General features: G+C 38.3%; 18 non-coding genes across 18 annotated transcripts; all 18 read left to right on the top strand.

The window, feature by feature from the left end:
* The first annotated feature begins 238 nt into the window (after positions 1-238).
* On the top strand, positions 239-357 carry LOC133957469 (5S ribosomal RNA). The gene has a single exon (XR_009921258.1). It is a non-coding gene; the product is annotated as a 5S ribosomal RNA (ribosomal RNA).
* Positions 358-1,281: 924 nt separating this feature from the next.
* LOC133957775 (5S ribosomal RNA) lies at positions 1,282-1,400 on the top strand. Its single transcript, XR_009921548.1, has one exon. It is a non-coding gene; the product is annotated as a 5S ribosomal RNA (ribosomal RNA).
* Positions 1,401-2,325: 925 nt separating this feature from the next.
* On the top strand, positions 2,326-2,444 carry LOC133957721 (5S ribosomal RNA). The gene has a single exon (XR_009921496.1). It is a non-coding gene; the product is annotated as a 5S ribosomal RNA (ribosomal RNA).
* Positions 2,445-3,369: 925 nt separating this feature from the next.
* Positions 3,370-3,488, top strand: LOC133957468 (5S ribosomal RNA). Its single transcript, XR_009921257.1, has one exon. It is a non-coding gene; the product is annotated as a 5S ribosomal RNA (ribosomal RNA).
* Positions 3,489-4,413: 925 nt separating this feature from the next.
* On the top strand, positions 4,414-4,532 carry LOC133957467 (5S ribosomal RNA). Its single transcript, XR_009921256.1, has one exon. It is a non-coding gene; the product is annotated as a 5S ribosomal RNA (ribosomal RNA).
* Positions 4,533-5,457: 925 nt separating this feature from the next.
* Positions 5,458-5,577, top strand: LOC133957776 (5S ribosomal RNA). The gene has a single exon (XR_009921549.1). It is a non-coding gene; the product is annotated as a 5S ribosomal RNA (ribosomal RNA).
* A 925-nt stretch (positions 5,578-6,502) lies between these two features.
* LOC133957466 (5S ribosomal RNA) lies at positions 6,503-6,621 on the top strand. The gene has a single exon (XR_009921255.1). It is a non-coding gene; the product is annotated as a 5S ribosomal RNA (ribosomal RNA).
* Positions 6,622-7,546: 925 nt separating this feature from the next.
* LOC133957464 (5S ribosomal RNA) lies at positions 7,547-7,665 on the top strand. The gene has a single exon (XR_009921254.1). It is a non-coding gene; the product is annotated as a 5S ribosomal RNA (ribosomal RNA).
* A 925-nt stretch (positions 7,666-8,590) lies between these two features.
* LOC133957745 (5S ribosomal RNA) lies at positions 8,591-8,709 on the top strand. The gene has a single exon (XR_009921520.1). It is a non-coding gene; the product is annotated as a 5S ribosomal RNA (ribosomal RNA).
* Positions 8,710-9,634: 925 nt separating this feature from the next.
* LOC133957462 (5S ribosomal RNA) lies at positions 9,635-9,753 on the top strand. The gene has a single exon (XR_009921252.1). It is a non-coding gene; the product is annotated as a 5S ribosomal RNA (ribosomal RNA).
* Positions 9,754-10,678: 925 nt separating this feature from the next.
* LOC133957461 (5S ribosomal RNA) lies at positions 10,679-10,797 on the top strand. Its single transcript, XR_009921251.1, has one exon. It is a non-coding gene; the product is annotated as a 5S ribosomal RNA (ribosomal RNA).
* Positions 10,798-11,722: 925 nt separating this feature from the next.
* Positions 11,723-11,841, top strand: LOC133957460 (5S ribosomal RNA). The gene has a single exon (XR_009921250.1). It is a non-coding gene; the product is annotated as a 5S ribosomal RNA (ribosomal RNA).
* Positions 11,842-12,766: 925 nt separating this feature from the next.
* Positions 12,767-12,885, top strand: LOC133957637 (5S ribosomal RNA). Its single transcript, XR_009921418.1, has one exon. It is a non-coding gene; the product is annotated as a 5S ribosomal RNA (ribosomal RNA).
* Positions 12,886-13,810: 925 nt separating this feature from the next.
* Positions 13,811-13,929, top strand: LOC133957459 (5S ribosomal RNA). The gene has a single exon (XR_009921249.1). It is a non-coding gene; the product is annotated as a 5S ribosomal RNA (ribosomal RNA).
* A 925-nt stretch (positions 13,930-14,854) lies between these two features.
* LOC133957458 (5S ribosomal RNA) lies at positions 14,855-14,973 on the top strand. The gene has a single exon (XR_009921248.1). It is a non-coding gene; the product is annotated as a 5S ribosomal RNA (ribosomal RNA).
* Positions 14,974-15,898: 925 nt separating this feature from the next.
* LOC133957785 (5S ribosomal RNA) lies at positions 15,899-16,017 on the top strand. Its single transcript, XR_009921556.1, has one exon. It is a non-coding gene; the product is annotated as a 5S ribosomal RNA (ribosomal RNA).
* A 925-nt stretch (positions 16,018-16,942) lies between these two features.
* Positions 16,943-17,061, top strand: LOC133957457 (5S ribosomal RNA). The gene has a single exon (XR_009921247.1). It is a non-coding gene; the product is annotated as a 5S ribosomal RNA (ribosomal RNA).
* Positions 17,062-17,986: 925 nt separating this feature from the next.
* On the top strand, positions 17,987-18,105 carry LOC133957456 (5S ribosomal RNA). Its single transcript, XR_009921246.1, has one exon. It is a non-coding gene; the product is annotated as a 5S ribosomal RNA (ribosomal RNA).
* Positions 18,106-18,975: the final 870 nt, after the last annotated feature.

Genomic DNA, 18,975 nt, shown 5'->3' with positions numbered 1-18,975 from the left:
TTACTCACCATGAAGGAAGAAACAGTATATGAAACCCTGACATTATTACTGAAGGACATTATTAAATTATTGTAGTGATTTTTTTCTTGCTATATTATGAGAAAATTGCACCTTGAGTGTCTTTTCCTTAACATTATATAACAATAAAAAACAAGTTTGGATGGTCACAAAGCAACCATGCTATTGATGATGGTGGCGATTCACATGTATAAATAAGGTATTGTGGGTCGAGCTAATCGCTTACGGCCATACCACCCTGAACACGCCCGATCTCGTCCGATCTCGGAAGCTAAGCAGGGTCGGGCCTGGTTAGTACTTGGATGGGAGACCGCCTGGGAATACCAGGTGCTGTAAGCTTTTAACAATTTTCTTTGCAACCAGCAGAGGGGACTGTTGCTGCTGCTTTAAAGGAGAAGCACCTTTGAAAGAGCACGAAAGACTCAGCATCAGAGAAAACCAGGCTATGGAACACACACACATCATCACTGAAGGAAAAGAGTGAACATTTAAATGACTTTTGATAGTCGAAACACTACTTTATTCATGCACTAGTAACCTATCACTCTCAAAATGTCCTATTTGGAGAGAAGGATGAAAGAGCGGGGAGTTTACTCACCATCAAGGAAGAAACAGTATATGAAACCCTCACAGTCTTACTGATGGAAATTGTCATGATTTTGTTTCTTGCAATAATATGATAAAATTGCACCTTCAGATTCTTTTCATTTAACATAAACAACAACAAAAGATGAGTTTCAATGGACACAAAATAAAAGGAAAGTGTTGGTTATGGTTATGATTCTCTGTATTGCCATCAGAGCTTGGTGTTGCTCCTGCTTCAGAGGAGACACATTTTTGAATGAGCAGGAAAGACTGGCAATCAAAGCAAGAAAGGATATTCAGTCGGAGATCATCATAGGTGGAGGATGAGATTGAACATTCAAATGACATTTGATATTCGAAACACTACTATATTCATGTCAAATTAACATATCACCCTAAAAATGTCATATTTGGAGAGAAGGGTGAAAGAGCAGGGAGAAATTACTCACCATGAAGGAAGAAACAGTATATGAAACCCTGACATTATTACTGAAGGACATTATTAAATTATTGTAGTGATTTTTTCTTGCTATATTATGAGAAAATTGCACCTTGAGTGTCTTTTCCTTAACATTATATAACAATAAAAAACAAGTTTGGATGGTCACAAAGCAACCATGCTATTGATGAGGGTGGCGATTCACATGTATAAATACGGTATTGTGGGTCGAGTTAATCGCTTACGGCCATACCACCCTGAACACGCCCGATCTCGTCCGATCTCGGAAGCTAAGCAGGGTCGGATCTGGTTAGTACTTGGATGGGAGACCGCCTGGGAATACCAGGTGCTGTAAGCTTTTAACAATTTTCTTTGCAACCAGCAGAGGGGACTGTTGCTGCTGCTTTAAAGGAGAAGCACCTTTGAAAGAGCACGAAAGACTCAGCATCAAAGAAAACCAGGCTATGGAACACACACACATCATCACTGAAGGAAAAGAGTGAACATTTAAATGACTTTTGATAGTCGAAACACTACTTTATTCATGCACTAGTAACCTATCACTCTCAAAATGTCCTATTTGGAGAGAAGGATGAAAGAGCGGGGAGTTTACTCACCATCAAGGAAGAAACAGTATATGAAACCCTCACAGTCTTACTGATGGAAATTGTCATGATTTTGTTTCTTGCAATAATATGATAAAATTGCACCTTCAGATTCTTTTCATTTAACATAAACAACAACAAAAGATGAGTTTCAATGGACACAAAATAAAAGGAAAGTGTTGGTTATGGTTATGATTCTCTGTATTGCCATCAGAGCTTGGTGTTGCTCCTGCTTCAGAGGAGACACATTTTTGAATGAGCAGGAAAGACTGGCAATCAAAGCAAGAAAGGATATTCAGTCGGAGATCATCATAGGTGGAGGATGAGATTGAACATTCAAATGACATTTGATATTCGAAACACTACTATATTCATGTCAAATTAACATATCACCCTAAAAATGTCATATTTGGAGAGAAGGGTGAAAGAGCAGGGAGAAATTACTCACCATGAAGGAAGAAACAGTATATGAAACCCTGACATTATTACTGAAGGACATTATTAAATTATTGTAGTGATTTTTTTCTTGCTATATTATGAGAAAATTGCACCTTGAGTGTCTTTTCCTTAACATTATATAACAATAAAAAACAAGTTTGGATGGTCACAAAGCAACCATGCTATTGATGAGGGTGGCGATTCACATGTATAAATACGGTATTGTGGGTCGAGTTAATCGCTTACGGCCATACCACCCTGAACATGCCCGATCTCGTCCGATCTCGGAAGCTAAGCAGGGTCGGGCCTGGTAAGTACTTGGATGGGAGACCGCCTGGGAATACCAGGTGCTGTAAGCTTTTAACAATTTTCTTTGCAACCAGCAGAGGGGACTGTTGCTGCTGCTTTAAAGGAGAAGCACCTTTGAAAGAGCACGAAAGACTCAGCATCAAAGAAAACCAGGCTATGGAACACACACACATCATCACTGAAGGAAAAGAGTGAACATTTAAATGACTTTTGATAGTCGAAACACTACTTTATTCATGCACTAGTAACCTATCACTCTCAAAATGTCCTATTTGGAGAGAAGGATGAAAGAGCGGGGAGTTTACTCACCATCAAGGAAGAAACAGTATATGAAACCCTCACAGTCTTACTGATGGAAATTGTCATGATTTTGTTTCTTGCAATAATATGATAAAATTGCACCTTCAGATTCTTTTCATTTAACATAAACAACAACAAAAGATGAGTTTCAATGGACACAAAATAAAAGGAAAGTGTTGGTTATGGTTATGATTCTCTGTATTGCCATCAGAGCTTGGTGTTGCTCCTGCTTCAGAGGAGACACATTTTTGAATGAGCAGGAAAGACTGGCAATCAAAGCAAGAAAGGATATTCAGTCGGAGATCATCATAGGTGGAGGATGAGATTGAACATTCCAATGACATTTGATATTCGAAACACTACTACATTCATGTCAAATTAACATATCACCCTAAAAATGTCATATTTGGAGAGAAGGGTGAAAGAGCAGGGAGAAATTACTCACCATGAAGGAAGAAACAGTATATGAAACCCTGACATTATTACTGAAGGACATTATTAAATTATTGTAGTGATTTTTTTCTTGCTATATTATGAGAAAATTGCACCTTGAGTGTCTTTTCCTTAACATTATATAACAATAAAAAACAAGTTTGGATGGTCTCAAAGCAACCATACTATTGATGATGGTGGCGATTCACATGTATAAATAAGGTATTGTGGGTCGAGCTAATCGCTTACGGCCATACCACCCTGAACACGCCCGATCTCGTCCGATCTCGGAAGCTAAGCAGGGTCGGGCCTGGTTAGTACTTGGATGGGAGACCGCCTGGGAATACCAGGTGCTGTAAGCTTTTAACAATTTTCTTTGCAACCAGCAGAGGGGACTGTTGCTGCTGCTTTAAAGGAGAAGCACCTTTGAAAGAGCACGAAAGACTCAGCATCAAAGAAAACCAGGCTATGGAACACACACACATCATCACTGAAGGAAAAGAGTGAACATTTAAATGACTTTTGATAGTCGAAACACTACTTTATTCATGCACTAGTAACCTATCACTCTCAAAATGTCCTATTTGGAGAGAAGGATGAAAGAGCGGGGAGTTTACTCACCATCAAGGAAGAAACAGTATATGAAACCCTCACAGTCTTACTGATGGAAATTGTCATGATTTTGTTTCTTGCAATAATATGATAAAATTGCACCTTCAGATTCTTTTCATTTAACATAAACAACAACAAAAGATGAGTTTCAATGGACACAAAATAAAAGGAAAGTGTTGGTTATGGTTTTGATTCTCTGTATTGCCATCAGAGCTTGGTGTTGCTCCTGCTTCAGAGGAGACACATTTTTGAATGAGCAGGAAAGACTGGCAATCAAAGCAAGAAAGGATATTCAGTCGGAGATCATCATAGGTGGAGGATGAGATTGAACATTCAAATGACATTTGATATTCGAAACACTACTATATTCATGTCAAATTAACATATCACCCTAAAAATGTCATATTTGGAGAGAAGGGTGAAAGAGCAGGGAGAAATTACTCACCATGAAGGAAGAAACAGTATATGAAACCCTGACATTATTACTGAAGGACATTATTAAATTATTGTAGTGATTTTTTTCTTGCTATATTATGAGAAAATTGCACCTTGAGTGTCTTTTCCTTAACATTATATAACAATAAAAAACAAGTTTGGATGGTCACAAAGCAACCATACTATTGATGGTGGTGGCGATTCACATGTATAAATAAGGTATTGTGGGTCGAGTTAATCGCTTACGGCCATACCACCCTGAACACGCCCGATCTCGTCCGATCTCGGAAGCTAAGCAGGGTCGGGCCTGGTTAGTACTTGGATGGGAGACCGCCTGGGAATACCAGGTGCTGTAAGCTTTTAACAATTTTCTTTGCAACCAGCAGAGGGGACTGTTGCTGCTGCTTTAAAGGAGAAGCACCTTTGAAAGAGCACGAAAGACTCAGCATCAAAGAAAACCAGGCTATGGAACACACACACATCATCACTGAAGGAAAAGAGTGAACATTTAAATGACTTTTGATAGTCGAAACACTACTTTATTCATGCACTAGTAACCTATCACTCTCAAAATGTCCTATTTGGAGAGAAGGATGAAAGAGCGGGGAGTTTACTCACCATCAAGGAAGAAACAGTATATGAAACCCTCACAGTCTTACTGATGGAAATTGTCATGATTTTGTTTCTTGCAATAATATGATAAAATTGCACCTTCAGATTCTTTTCATTTAACATAAACAACAACAAAAGATGAGTTTCAATGGACACAAAATAAAAGGAAAGTGTTGGTTATGGTTTTGATTCTCTGTATTGCCATCAGAGCTTGGTGTTGCTCCTGCTTCAGAGGAGACACATTTTTGAATGAGCAGGAAAGACTGGCAATCAAAGCAAGAAAGGATATTCAGTCGGAGATCATCATAGGTGGAGGATGAGATTGAACATTCAAATGACATTTGATATTCGAAACACTACTATATTCATGTCAAATTAACATATCACCCTAAAAATGTCATATTTGGAGAGAAGGGTGAAAGAGCAGGGAGAAATTACTCACCATGAAGGAAGAAACAGTATATGAAACCCTGACATTATTACTGAAGGACATTATTAAATTATTGTAGTGATTTTTTTCTTGCTATATTATGAGAAAATTGCACCTTGAGTGTCTTTTCCTTAACATTATATAACAATAAAAAACAAGTTTGGATGGTCACAAAGCAACCATACTATTGATGGTGGTGGCGATTCACATGTATAAATAAGGTATTGTGGGTCGAGTTAATCGCTTACGGCCATACCACCCTGAACACGCCCGATCTCGTCCGATCTCGGAAGCTAAGCAGGGTCTGGGCCTGGTTAGTACTTGGATGGGAGACCGCCTGGGAATACCAGGTGCTGTAAGCTTTTAACAATTTTCTTTGCAACCAGCAGAGGGGACTGTTGCTGCTGCTTTAAAGGAGAAGCACCTTTGAAAGAGCACGAAAGACTCAGCATCAAAGAAAACCAGGCTATGGAACACACACACATCATCACTGAAGGAAAAGAGTGAACATTTAAATGACTTTTGATAGTCGAAACACTACTTTATTCATGCACTAGTAACCTATCACTCTCAAAATGTCCTATTTGGAGAGAAGGATGAAAGAGCGGGGAGTTTACTCACCATCAAGGAAGAAACAGTATATGAAACCCTCACAGTCTTACTGATGGAAATTGTCATGATTTTGTTTCTTGCAATAATATGATAAAATTGCACCTTCAGATTCTTTTCATTTAACATAAACAACAACAAAAGATGAGTTTCAATGGACACAAAATAAAAGGAAAGTGTTGGTTATGGTTTTGATTCTCTGTATTGCCATCAGAGCTTGGTGTTGCTCCTGCTTCAGAGGAGACACATTTTTGAATGAGCAGGAAAGACTGGCAATCAAAGCAAGAAAGGATATTCAGTCGGAGATCATCATAGGTGGAGGATGAGATTGAACATTCAAATGACATTTGATATTCGAAACACTACTATATTCATGTCAAATTAACATATCACCCTAAAAATGTCATATTTGGAGAGAAGGGTGAAAGAGCAGGGAGAAATTACTCACCATGAAGGAAGAAACAGTATATGAAACCCTGACATTATTACTGAAGGACATTATTAAATTATTGTAGTGATTTTTTTCTTGCTATATTATGAGAAAATTGCACCTTGAGTGTCTTTTCCTTAACATTATATAACAATAAAAAACAAGTTTGGATGGTCACAAAGCAACCATACTATTGATGGTGGTGGCGATTCACATGTATTAATAAGGTATTGTGGGTCGAGTTAATCGCTTACGGCCATACCACCCTGAACACGCCCGATCTCGTCCGATCTCGGAAGCTAAGCAGGGTCGGGCCTGGTTAGTACTTGGATGGGAGACCGCCTGGGAATACCAGGTGCTGTAAGCTTTTAACAATTTTCTTTGCAACCAGCAGAGGGGACTGTTGCTGCTGCTTTAAAGGAGAAGCACCTTTGAAAGAGCACGAAAGACTCAGCATCAAAGAAAACCAGGCTATGGAACACACACACATCATCACTGAAGGAAAAGAGTGAACATTTAAATGACTTTTGATAGTCGAAACACTACTTTATTCATGCACTAGTAACCTATCACTCTCAAAATGTCCTATTTGGAGAGAAGGATGAAAGAGCGGGGAGTTTACTCACCATCAAGGAAGAAACAGTATATGAAACCCTCACAGTCTTACTGATGGAAATTGTCATGATTTTGTTTCTTGCAATAATATGATAAAATTGCACCTTCAGATTCTTTTCATTTAACATAAACAACAACAAAAGATGAGTTTCAATGGACACAAAATAAAAGGAAAGTGTTGGTTATGGTTTTGATTCTCTGTATTGCCATCAGAGCTTGGTGTTGCTCCTGCTTCAGAGGAGACACATTTTTGAATGAGCAGGAAAGACTGGCAATCAAAGCAAGAAAGGATATTCAGTCGGAGATCATCATAGGTGGAGGATGAGATTGAACATTCAAATGACATTTGATATTCGAAACACTACTATATTCATGTCAAATTAACATATCACCCTAAAAATGTCATATTTGGAGAGAAGGGTGAAAGAGCAGGGAGAAATTACTCACCATGAAGGAAGAAACAGTATATGAAACCCTGACATTATTACTGAAGGACATTATTAAATTATTGTAGTGATTTTTTTCTTGCTATATTATGAGAAAATTGCACCTTGAGTGTCTTTTCCTTAACATTATATAACAATAAAAAACAAGTTTGGATGGTCACAAAGCAACCATACTATTGATGGTGGTGGCGATTCACATGTATAAATAAGGTATTGTGGGTCGAGTTAATCGCTTACGGCCATACCACCCTGAACACGCCCGATCTCGTCCGATCTCGGAAGCTAAGCAGGGTCGGGCCTGGTTAGTACTTGGATGGGAGACCGCCTGGGAATACCAGGTGCTGTAAGCTTTTAACAATTTTCTTTGCAACCAGCAGAGGGGACTGTTGCTGCTGCTTTAAAGGAGAAGCACCTTTGAAAGAGCACGAAAGACTCAGCATCAAAGAAAACCAGGCTATGGAACACACACACATCATCACTGAAGGAAAAGAGTGAACATTTAAATGACTTTTGATAGTCGAAACACTACTTTATTCATGCACTAGTAACCTATCACTCTCAAAATGTCCTATTTGGAGAGAAGGATGAAAGAGCGGGGAGTTTACTCACCATCAAGGAAGAAACAGTATATGAAACCCTCACAGTCTTACTGATGGAAATTGTCATGATTTTGTTTCTTGCAATAATATGATAAAATTGCACCTTCAGATTCTTTTCATTTAACATAAACAACAACAAAAGATGAGTTTCAATGGACACAAAATAAAAGGAAAGTGTTGGTTATGGTTTTGATTCTCTGTATTGCCATCAGAGCTTGGTGTTGCTCCTGCTTCAGAGGAGACACATTTTTGAATGAGCAGGAAAGACTGGCAATCAAAGCAAGAAAGGATATTCAGTCGGAGATCATCATAGGTGGAGGATGAGATTGAACATTCAAATGACATTTGATATTCGAAACACTACTATATTCATGTCAAATTAACATATCACCCTAAAAATGTCATATTTGGAGAGAAGGGTGAAAGAGCAGGGAGAAATTACTCACCATGAAGGAAGAAACAGTATATGAAACCCTGACATTATTACTGAAGGACATTATTAAATTATTGTAGTGATTTTTTTCTTGCTATATTATGAGAAAATTGCACCTTGAGTGTCTTTTCCTTAACATTATATAACAATAAAAAACAAGTTTGGATGGTCACAAAGCAACCATACTATTGATGGTGGTGGCGATTCACATGTATAAATAAGGTATTGTGGGTCGAGTTAATCGCTTACGGCCATACCACCCTGAACAAGCCCGATCTCGTCCGATCTCGGAAGCTAAGCAGGGTCGGGCCTGGTTAGTACTTGGATGGGAGACCGCCTGGGAATACCAGGTGCTGTAAGCTTTTAACAATTTTCTTTGCAACCAGCAGAGGGGACTGTTGCTGCTGCTTTAAAGGAGAAGCACCTTTGAAAGAGCACGAAAGACTCAGCATCAAAGAAAACCAGGCTATGGAACACAAACACATCATCACTGAAGGAAAAGAGTGAACATTTAAATGACTTTTGATAGTCGAAACACTACTTTATTCATGCACTAGTAACCTATCACTCTCAAAATGTCCTATTTGGAGAGAAGGATGAAAGAGCGGGGAGTTTACTCACCATCAAGGAAGAAACAGTATATGAAACCCTCACAGTCTTACTGATGGAAATTGTCATGATTTTGTTTCTTGCAATAATATGATAAAATTGCACCTTCAGATTCTTTTCATTTAACATAAACAACAACAAAAGATGAGTTTCAATGGACACAAAATAAAAGGAAAGTGTTGGTTATGGTTTTGATTCTCTGTATTGCCATCAGAGCTTGGTTTTGCTCCTGCTTCAGAGGAGACACATTTTTGAATGAGCAGGAAAGACTGGCAATCAAAGCAAGAAAGGATATTCAGTCGGAGATCATCATAGGTGGAGGATGAGATTGAACATTCAAATGACATTTGATATTCGAAACACTACTATATTCATGTCAAATTAACATATCACCCTAAAAATGTCATATTTGGAGAGAAGGGTGAAAGAGCAGGGAGAAATTACTCACCATGAAGGAAGAAACAGTATATGAAACCCTGACATTATTACTGAAGGACATTATTAAATTATTGTAGTGATTTTTTTCTTGCTATATTATGAGAAAATTGCACCTTGAGTGTCTTTTCCTTAACATTATATAACAATGAAAAACAAGTTTGGATGGTCACAAAGCAACCATACTATTGATGATGGTGGCGATTCACATGTATAAATAAGGTATTGTGGGTCGCGTTAATCGCTTACGGCCATACCACCCTGAACACGCCCGATCTCGTCCGATCTCGGAAGCTAAGCAGGGTCGGGCCTGGTTAGTACTTGGATGGGAGACCGCCTGGGAATACCAGGTGCTGTAAGCTTTTAACAATTTTCTTTGCAACCAGCAGAGGGGACTGTTGCTGCTGCTTTAAAGGAGAAGCACCTTTGAAAGAGCACGAAAGACTCAGCATCAAAGAAAACCAGGCTATGGAACACACACACATCATCACTGAAGGAAAAGAGTGAACATTTAAATGACTTTTGATAGTCGAAACACTACTTTATTCATGCACTAGTAACCTATCACTCTCAAAATGTCCTATTTGGAGAGAAGGATGAAAGAGCGGGGAGTTTACTCACCATCAAGGAAGAAACAGTATATGAAACCCTCACAGTCTTACTGATGGAAATTGTCATGATTTTGTTTCTTGCAATAATATGATAAAATTGCACCTTCAGATTCTTTTCATTTAACATAAACAACAACAAAAGATGAGTTTCAATGGACACAAAATAAAAGGAAAGTGTTGGTTATGGTTTTGATTCTCTGTATTGCCATCAGAGCTTGGTGTTGCTCCTGCTTCAGAGGAGACACATTTTTGAATGAGCAGGAAAGACTGGCAATCAAAGCAAGAAAGGATATTCAGTCGGAGATCATCATAGGTGGAGGATGAGATTGAACATTCAAATGACATTTGATATTCGAAACACTACTATATTCATGTCAAATTAACATATCACCCTAAAAATGTCATATTTGGAGAGAAGGGTGAAAGAGCAGGGAGAAATTACTCACCATGAAGGAAGAAACAGTATATGAAACCCTGACATTATTACTGAAGGACATTATTAAATTATTGTAGTGATTTTTTTCTTGCTATATTATGAGAAAATTGCACCTTGAGTGTCTTTTCCTTAACATTATATAACAATAAAAAACAAGTTTGGATGGTCACAAAGCAACCATACTATTGATGATGGTGGCGATTCACATGTATAAATAAGGTATTGTGGGTCGAGTTAATCGCTTACGGCCATACCACCCTGAACACGCCCGATCTCGTCCGATCTCGGAAGCTAAGCAGGGTCGGGCCTGGTTAGTACTTGGATGGGAGACCGCCTGGGAATACCAGGTGCTGTAAGCTTTTAACAATTTTCTTTGCAACCAGCAGAGGGGACTGTTGCTGCTGCTTTAAAGGAGAAGCACCTTTGAAAGAGCACGAAAGACTCAGCATCAAAGAAAACCAGGCTATGGAACACACACACATCATCACTGAAGGAAAAGAGTGAACATTTAAATGACTTTTGATAGTCGAAACACTACTTTATTCATGCACTAGTAACCTATCACTCTCAAAATGTCCTATTTGGAGAGAAGGATGAAAGAGCGGGGAGTTTACTCACCATCAAGGAAGAAACAGTATATGAAACCCTCACAGTCTTACTGATGGAAATTGTCATGATTTTGTTTCTTGCAATAATATGATAAAATTGCACCTTCAGATTCTTTTCATTTAACATAAACAACAACAAAAGATGAGTTTCAATGGACACAAAATAAAAGGAAAGTGTTGGTTATGGTTTTGATTCTCTGTATTGCCATCAGAGCTTGGTGTTGCTCCTGCTTCAGAGGAGACACATTTTTGAATGAGCAGGAAAGACTGGCAATCAAAGCAAGAAAGGATATTCAGTCGGAGATCATCATAGGTGGAGGATGAGATTGAACATTCAAATGACATTTGATATTCGAAACACTACTATATTCATGTCAAATTAACATATCACCCTAAAAATGTCATATTTTGAGAGAAGGGTGAAAGAGCAGGGAGAAATTACTCACCATGAAGGAAGAAACAGTATATGAAACCCTGACATTATTACTGAAGGACATTATTAAATTATTGTAGTGATTTTTTTCATGCTATATTATGAGAAAATTGCACCTTGAGTGTCTTTTCCTTAACATTATATAACAATAAAAAACAAGTTTGGATGGTCACAAAGCAACCATACTATTGATGATGGTGGCGATTCACATGTATAAATAAGGTATTGTGGGTCGAGTTAATCGCTTACGGCCATACCACCCTGAACACGCCCGATCTCGTCCGATCTCGGAAGCTAAGCAGGGTCGGGCCTGGTTAGTACTTGGATGGGAGACCGCCTGGGAATACCAGGTGCTGTAAGCTTTTAACAATTTTCTTTGCAACCAGCAGAGGGGACTGTTGCTGCTGCTTTAAAGGAGAAGCACCTTTGAAAGAGCACGAAAGACTCAGCATCAAAGAAAACCAGGCTATGGAACACACACACATCATCACTGAAGGAAAAGAGTGAACATTTAAATGACTTTTGATAGTCGAAACACTACTTTATTCATGCACTAGTAACCTATCACTCTCAAAATGTCCTATTTGGAGAGAAGGATGAAAGAGCGGGGAGTTTACTCACCATCAAGGAAGAAACAGTATATGAAACCCTCACAGTCTTACTGATGGAAATTGTCATGATTTTGTTTCTTGCAATAATATGATAAAATTGCACCTTCAGATTCTTTTCATTTAACATAAACAACAACAAAAGATGAGTTTCAATGGACACAAAATAAAAGGAAAGTGTTGGTTATGGTTTTGATTCTCTGTATTGCCATCAGAGCTTGGTGTTGCTCCTGCTTCAGAGGAGACACATTTTTGAATGAGCAGGAAAGACTGGCAATCAAAGCAAGAAAGGATATTCAGTCGGAGATCATCATAGGTGGAGGATGAGATTGAACATTCAAATGACATTTGATATTCGAAACACTACTATATTCATGTCAAATTAACATATCACCCTAAAAATGTCATATTTGGAGAGAAGGGTGAAAGAGCAGGGAGAAATTACTCACCATGAAGGAAGAAACAGTATATGAAACCCTGACATTATTACTGAAGGACATTATTAAATTATTGTAGTGATTTTTTTCATGCTATATTATGAGAAAATTGCACCTTGAGTGTCTTTTCCTTAACATTATATAACAATAAAAAACAAGTTTGGATGGTCACAAAGCAACCATACTATTGATGATGGTGGCGATTCACATGTATAAATAAGGTATTGTGGGTCGAGTTAATCGCTTACGGCCATACCACCCTGAACATGCCCGATCCCGTCCGATCTCGGAAGCTAAGCAGGGTCGGGCCTGGTTAGTACTTGGATGGGAGACCGCCTGGGAATACCAGGTGCTGTAAGCTTTTAACAATTTTCTTTGCAACCAGCAGAGGGGACTGTTGCTGCTGCTTTAAAGGAGAAGCACCTTTGAAAGAGCACGAAAGACTCAGCATCAAAGAAAACCAGGCTATGGAACACACACACATCATCACTGAAGGAAAAGAGTGAACATTTAAATGACTTTTGATAGTCGAAACACTACTTTATTCATGCACTAGTAACCTATCACTCTCAAAATGTCCTATTTGGAGAGAAGGATGAAAGAGCGGGGAGTTTACTCACCATCAAGGAAGAAACAGTATATGAAACCCTCACAGTCTTACTGATGGAAATTGTCATGATTTTGTTTCTTGCAATAATATGATAAAATTGCACCTTCAGATTCTTTTCATTTAACATAAACAACAACAAAAGATGAGTTTCAATGGACACAAAATAAAAGGAAAGTGTTGGTTATGGTTATGATTCTCTGTATTGCCATCAGAGCTTGGTGTTGCTCCTGCTTCAGAGGAGACACATTTTTGAATGAGCAGGAAAGACTGGCAATCAAAGCAAGAAAGGATATTCAGTCGGAGATCATCATAGGTGGAGGATGAGATTGAACATTCAAATGACATTTGATATTCGAAACACTACTATATTCATGTCAAATTAACATATCACCCTAAAAATGTCATATTTGGAGAGAAGGGTGAAAGAGCAGGGAGAAATTACTCACCATGAAGGAAGAAACAGTATATGAAACCCTGACATTATTACTGAAGGACATTATTAAATTATTGTAGTGATTTTTTTCTTGCTATATTATGAGAAAATTGCACCTTGAGTGTCTTTTCCTTAACATTATATAACAATAAAAAACAAGTTTGGATGGTCACAAAGCAACCATACTATTGATGATGGTGGCGATTCACATGTATAAATAAGGTATTGTGGGTCGAGCTAATCGCTTACGGCCATACCACCCTGAACACGCCCGATCTCGTCCGATCTCGGAAGCTAAGCAGGGTCGGGCCTGGTTAGTACTTGGATGGGAGACCGCCTGGGAATACCAGGTGCTGTAAGCTTTTAACAATTTTCTTTGCAACCAGCAGAGGAGACTGTTGCTGCTGCTTTAAAGGAGAAGCACCTTTGAAAGAGCACGAAAGACTCAGCATCAAAGAAAACCAGGCTATGGAACACACACACATCATCACTGAAGGAAAAGAGTGAACATTTAAATGACTTTTGATAGTCGAAACACTACTTTATTCATGCACTAGTAACCTATCACTCTCAAAATGTCCTATTTGGAGAGAAGGATGAAAGAGCGGGGAGTTTACTCACCATCAAGGAAGAAACAGTATATGAAACCCTCACAGTCTTACTGATGGAAATTGTCATGATTTTGTTTCTTGCAATAATATGATAAAATTGCACCTTCAGATTCTTTTCATTTAACATAAACAACAACAAAAGATGAGTTTCAATGGACACAAAATAAAAGGAAAGTGTTGGTTATGGTTTTGATTCTCTGTATTGCCATCAGAGCTTGGTGTTGCTCCTGCTTCAGAGGAGACACATTTTTGAATGAGCAGGAAAGACTGGCAATCAAAGCAAGAAAGGATATTCAGTCGGAGATCATCATAGGTGGAGGATGAGATTGAACATTCAAATGACATTTGATATTCGAAACACTACTATATTCATGTCAAATTAACATATCACCCTAAAAATGTCATATTTGGAGAGAAGGGTGAAAGAGCAGGGAGAAATTACTCACCATGAAGGAAGAAACAGTATATGAAACCCTGACATTATTACTGAAGGACATTATTAAATTATTGTAGTGATTTTTTTCTTGCTATATTATGAGAAAATTGCACCTTGAGTGTCTTTTCCTTAACATTATATAACAATAAAAAACAAGTTTGGATGGTCACAAAGCAACCATATTATTGATGGTGGTGGCGATTCACATGTATAAATAAGGTATTGTGGGTCGAGCTAATCGCTTACGGCCATACCACCCTGAACACGCCCGATCTCGTCCGATCTCGGAAGCTAAGCAGGGTCGGGCCTGGTTAGTACTTGGATGGGAGACCGCCTGGGAATACCAGGTGCTGTAAGCTTTTAACAATTTTCTTTGCAACCAGCAGAGGGGACTGTTGCTGCTGCTTTAAAGGAGAAGCACCTTTGAAAGAGCACGAAAGACTCAGCATCAAAGAAAACCAGGCTATGGAACACACACACATCATCACTGAAGGAAAAGAGTGAACATTTAAATGACTTTTGATAGTCGAAACACTACTTTATTCATGCACTAGTAACCTATCACTCTCAAAATGTCCTATTTGGAGAGAAGGATGAAAGAGCGGGGAGTTTACTCACCATCAAGGAAGAAACAGTATATGAAACCCTCACAGTCTTACTGATGGAAATTGTCATGATTTTGTTTCTTGCAATAATATGATAAAATTGCACCTTCAGATTCTTTTCATTTAACATAAACAACAACAAAAGATGAGTTTCAATGGAAACAAAATAAAAGGAAAGTGTTGGTTATGGTTTTGATTCTCTGTATTGCCATCAGAGCTTGGTGTTGCTCCTGCTTCAGAGGAGACACATTTTTGAATGAGCAGGAAAGACTGGCAATCAAAGCAAGAAAGGATATTCAGTCGGAGATCATCATAGGTGGAGGATGAGATTGAACATTCAAATGACATTTGATATTCGAAACACTACTATATTCATGTCAAATTAACATATCACCCTAAAAATGTCATATTTGGAGAGAAGGGTGAAAGAGCAGGGAGAAATTACTCACCATGAAGGAAGAAACAGTATATGAAACCCTGACATTATTACTGAAGGACATTATTAAATTATTGTAGTGATTTTTTTCTTGCTATATTATGAGAAAATTGCACCTTGAGTGTCTTTTCCTTAACATTATATAACAATAAAAAACAAGTTTGGATGGTCACAAAGCAACCATACTATTGATGGTGGTGGCGATTCACATGTATAAATAAGGTATTGTGGGTCGAGCTAATCGCTTACGGCCATACCACCCTGAACACGCCCGATCTCGTCCGATCTCGGAAGCTAAGCAGGGTCGGGCCTGGTTAGTACTTGGATGTGAGACCGCCTGGGAATACCAGGTGCTGTAAGCTTTTAACAATTTTCTTTGCAACCAGCAGAGGGGACTGTTGCTGCTGCTTTAAAGGAGAAGCACCTTTGAAAGAGCACGAAAGACTCAGCATCAAAGAAAACCAGGCTATGGAACACACACACATCATCACTGAAGGAAAAGAGTGAACATTTAAATGACTTTTGATAGTCGAAACACTACTTTATTCATGCACTAGTAACCTATCACTCTCAAAATGTCCTATTTGGAGAGAAGGATGAAAGAGCGGGGAGTTTACTCACCATCAAGGAAGAAACAGTATATGAAACCCTCACAGTCTTACTGATGGAAATTGTTATGATTTTGTTTCTTGCAATAATATGATAAAATTGCACCTTCAGATTCTTTTCATTTAACATAAACAACAACAAAAGATGAGTTTCAATGGACACAAAATAAAAGGAAAGTGTTGGTTATGGTTATGATTCTCTGTATTGCCATCAGAGCTTGGTGTTGCTCCTGCTTCAGAGGAGACACATTTTTGAATGAGCAGGAAAGACTGGCAATCAAAGCAAGAAAGGATATTCAGTCGGAGATCATCATAGGTGGAGGATGAGATTGAACATTCAAATGACATTTGATATTCGAAACACTACTATATTCATGTCAAATTAACATATCACCCTAAAAATGTCATATTTGGAGAGAAGGGTGAAAGAGCAGGGAGAAATTACTCACCATGAAGGAAGAAACACTATATGAAACCCTGACATTATTACTGAAGGACATTATTAAATTTTTGTAGTGATTTTTTTCTTGCTATATTATGAGAAAATTGCACCTTGAGTGTCTTTTCCTTAACATTATATAACAATAAAAAACAAGTTTGGATGGTCACAAAGCAACCATACTATTGATGATGGTGGCGATTCACATGTATAAATAAGGTATTGTGGGTCGAGTTAATCGCTTACGGCCATACCACCCTGAACACGCCCGATCTCGTCCGATCTCGGAAGCTAAGCAGGGTCGGGCCTGGTTAGTACTTGGATGGGAGACCGCCTGGGAATACCAGGTGCTGTAAGCTTTTAACAATTTTCTTTGCAACCAGCAGAGGGGACTGTTGCTGCTGCTTTAAAGGAGAAGCACCTTTGAAAGAGCACGAAAGACTCAGCATCAGAGAAAACCAGGCTATGGAACACACACACATCATCACTGAAGGAAAAGAGTGAACATTTAAATGACTTTTGATAGTCGAAACACTACTTTATTCATGCACTAGTAACCTATCACTCTCAAAATGTCCTATTTGGAGAGAAGGATGAAAGAGCGGGGAGTTTACTCACCATCAAGGAAGAAACAGTATATGAAACCCTCACAGTCTTACTGATGGAAATTGTCATGATTTTGTTTCTTGCAATAATATGATAAAATTGCACCTTCAGATTCTTTTCATTTAACATAAACAACAACAAAAGATGAGTTTCAATGGACACAAAATAAAAGGAAAGTGTTGGTTATGGTTATGATTCTCTGTATTGCCATCAGAGCTTGGTGTTGCTCCTGCTTCAGAGGAGACACATTTTTGAATGAGCAGGAAAGACTGGCAATCAAAGCAAGAAAGGATATTCAGTCGGAGATCATCATAGGTGGAGGATGAGATTGAACATTCAAATGACATTTGATATTCGAAACACTACTATATTCATGTCAAATTAACATATCACCCTAAAAATGTCATATTTGGAGAGAAGGGTGAAAGAGCAGGGAGAAATTACTCACCATGAAGGAAGAAACAGTATATGAAACCCTGACATTATTACTGAAGGACATTATTAAATTATTGTAGTGATTTTTTTCTTGCTATATTATGAGAAAATTGCACCTTGAGTGTCTTTTCCTTAACATTATATAACAATAAAAAACAAGTTTGGATGGTCACAAAGCAACCATACTATTGATGATGGTGGCGATTCACATGTATATATAAGGTATTGTGGGTCGAGCTAATCGCTTACGGCCATACCACCCTGAACACGCCCGATCTCGTCCGATCTCGGAAGCTAAGCAGGGTCGGGCCTGGTTAGTACTTGGATGGGAGACCGCCTGGGAATACCAGGTGCTGTAAGCTTTTAACAATTTTCTTTGCAACCAGCAGAGGGGACTGTTGCTGCTGCTTTAAAGGAGAAGCACCTTTGAAAGAGCACGAAAGACTCAGCATCAAAGAAAACCAGGCTATGGAACACACACACATCATCACTGAAGGAAAAGAGTGAACATTTAAATGACTTTTGATAGTCGAAACACTACTTTATTCATGCACTAGTAACCTATCACTCTCAAAATGTCCTATTTGGAGAGAAGGATGAAAGAGCGGGGAGTTTACTCACCATCAAGGAAGAAACAGTATATGAAACCCTCACAGTCTTACTGATGGAAATTGTCATGATTTTGTTTCTTGCAATAATATGATAAAATTGCACCTTCAGATTCTTTTCATTTAACATAAACAACAACAAAAGATGAGTTTCAATGGACACAAAATAAAAGGAAAGTGTTGGTTATGGTTATGATTCTCTCTATTGCCATCAGAGCTTGGTGTTGCTCCTGCTTCAGAGGAGACACATTTTTGAATGAGCAGGAAAGACTGGCAATCAAAGCAAGAAAGGATATTCAGTCGGAGATCATCATAGGTGGAGGATGAGATTGAACATTCAAATGACATTTGATATTCGAAACACTACTATATTCATGTCAAATTAACATATCACCCTAAAAATGTCATATTTGGAGAGAAGGGTGAAAGAGCAGGGAGAAATTACTCACCATGAAGGAAGAAACAGTATATGAAACCCTGACATTATTACTGAAGGACATTATTAAATTATTGTAGTGATTTTTTTCTTGCTATATTATGAGAAAATTGCACCTTGAGTGTCTTTTCCTTAACATTATATAACAATAAAAAACAAGTTTGGATGGTCACAAAGCAACCATGCTA

The sequence above is a fragment of the Platichthys flesus genome, chromosome 7, assembly GCF_949316205.1.
Source record: "Platichthys flesus chromosome 7, fPlaFle2.1, whole genome shotgun sequence".
Lineage (NCBI taxonomy): Eukaryota > Metazoa > Chordata > Actinopteri > Pleuronectiformes > Pleuronectidae > Platichthys > Platichthys flesus.
Note: the sequence above shows the minus strand (reverse complement) of the source record. Positions and strands in the feature narration are given on the sequence as shown.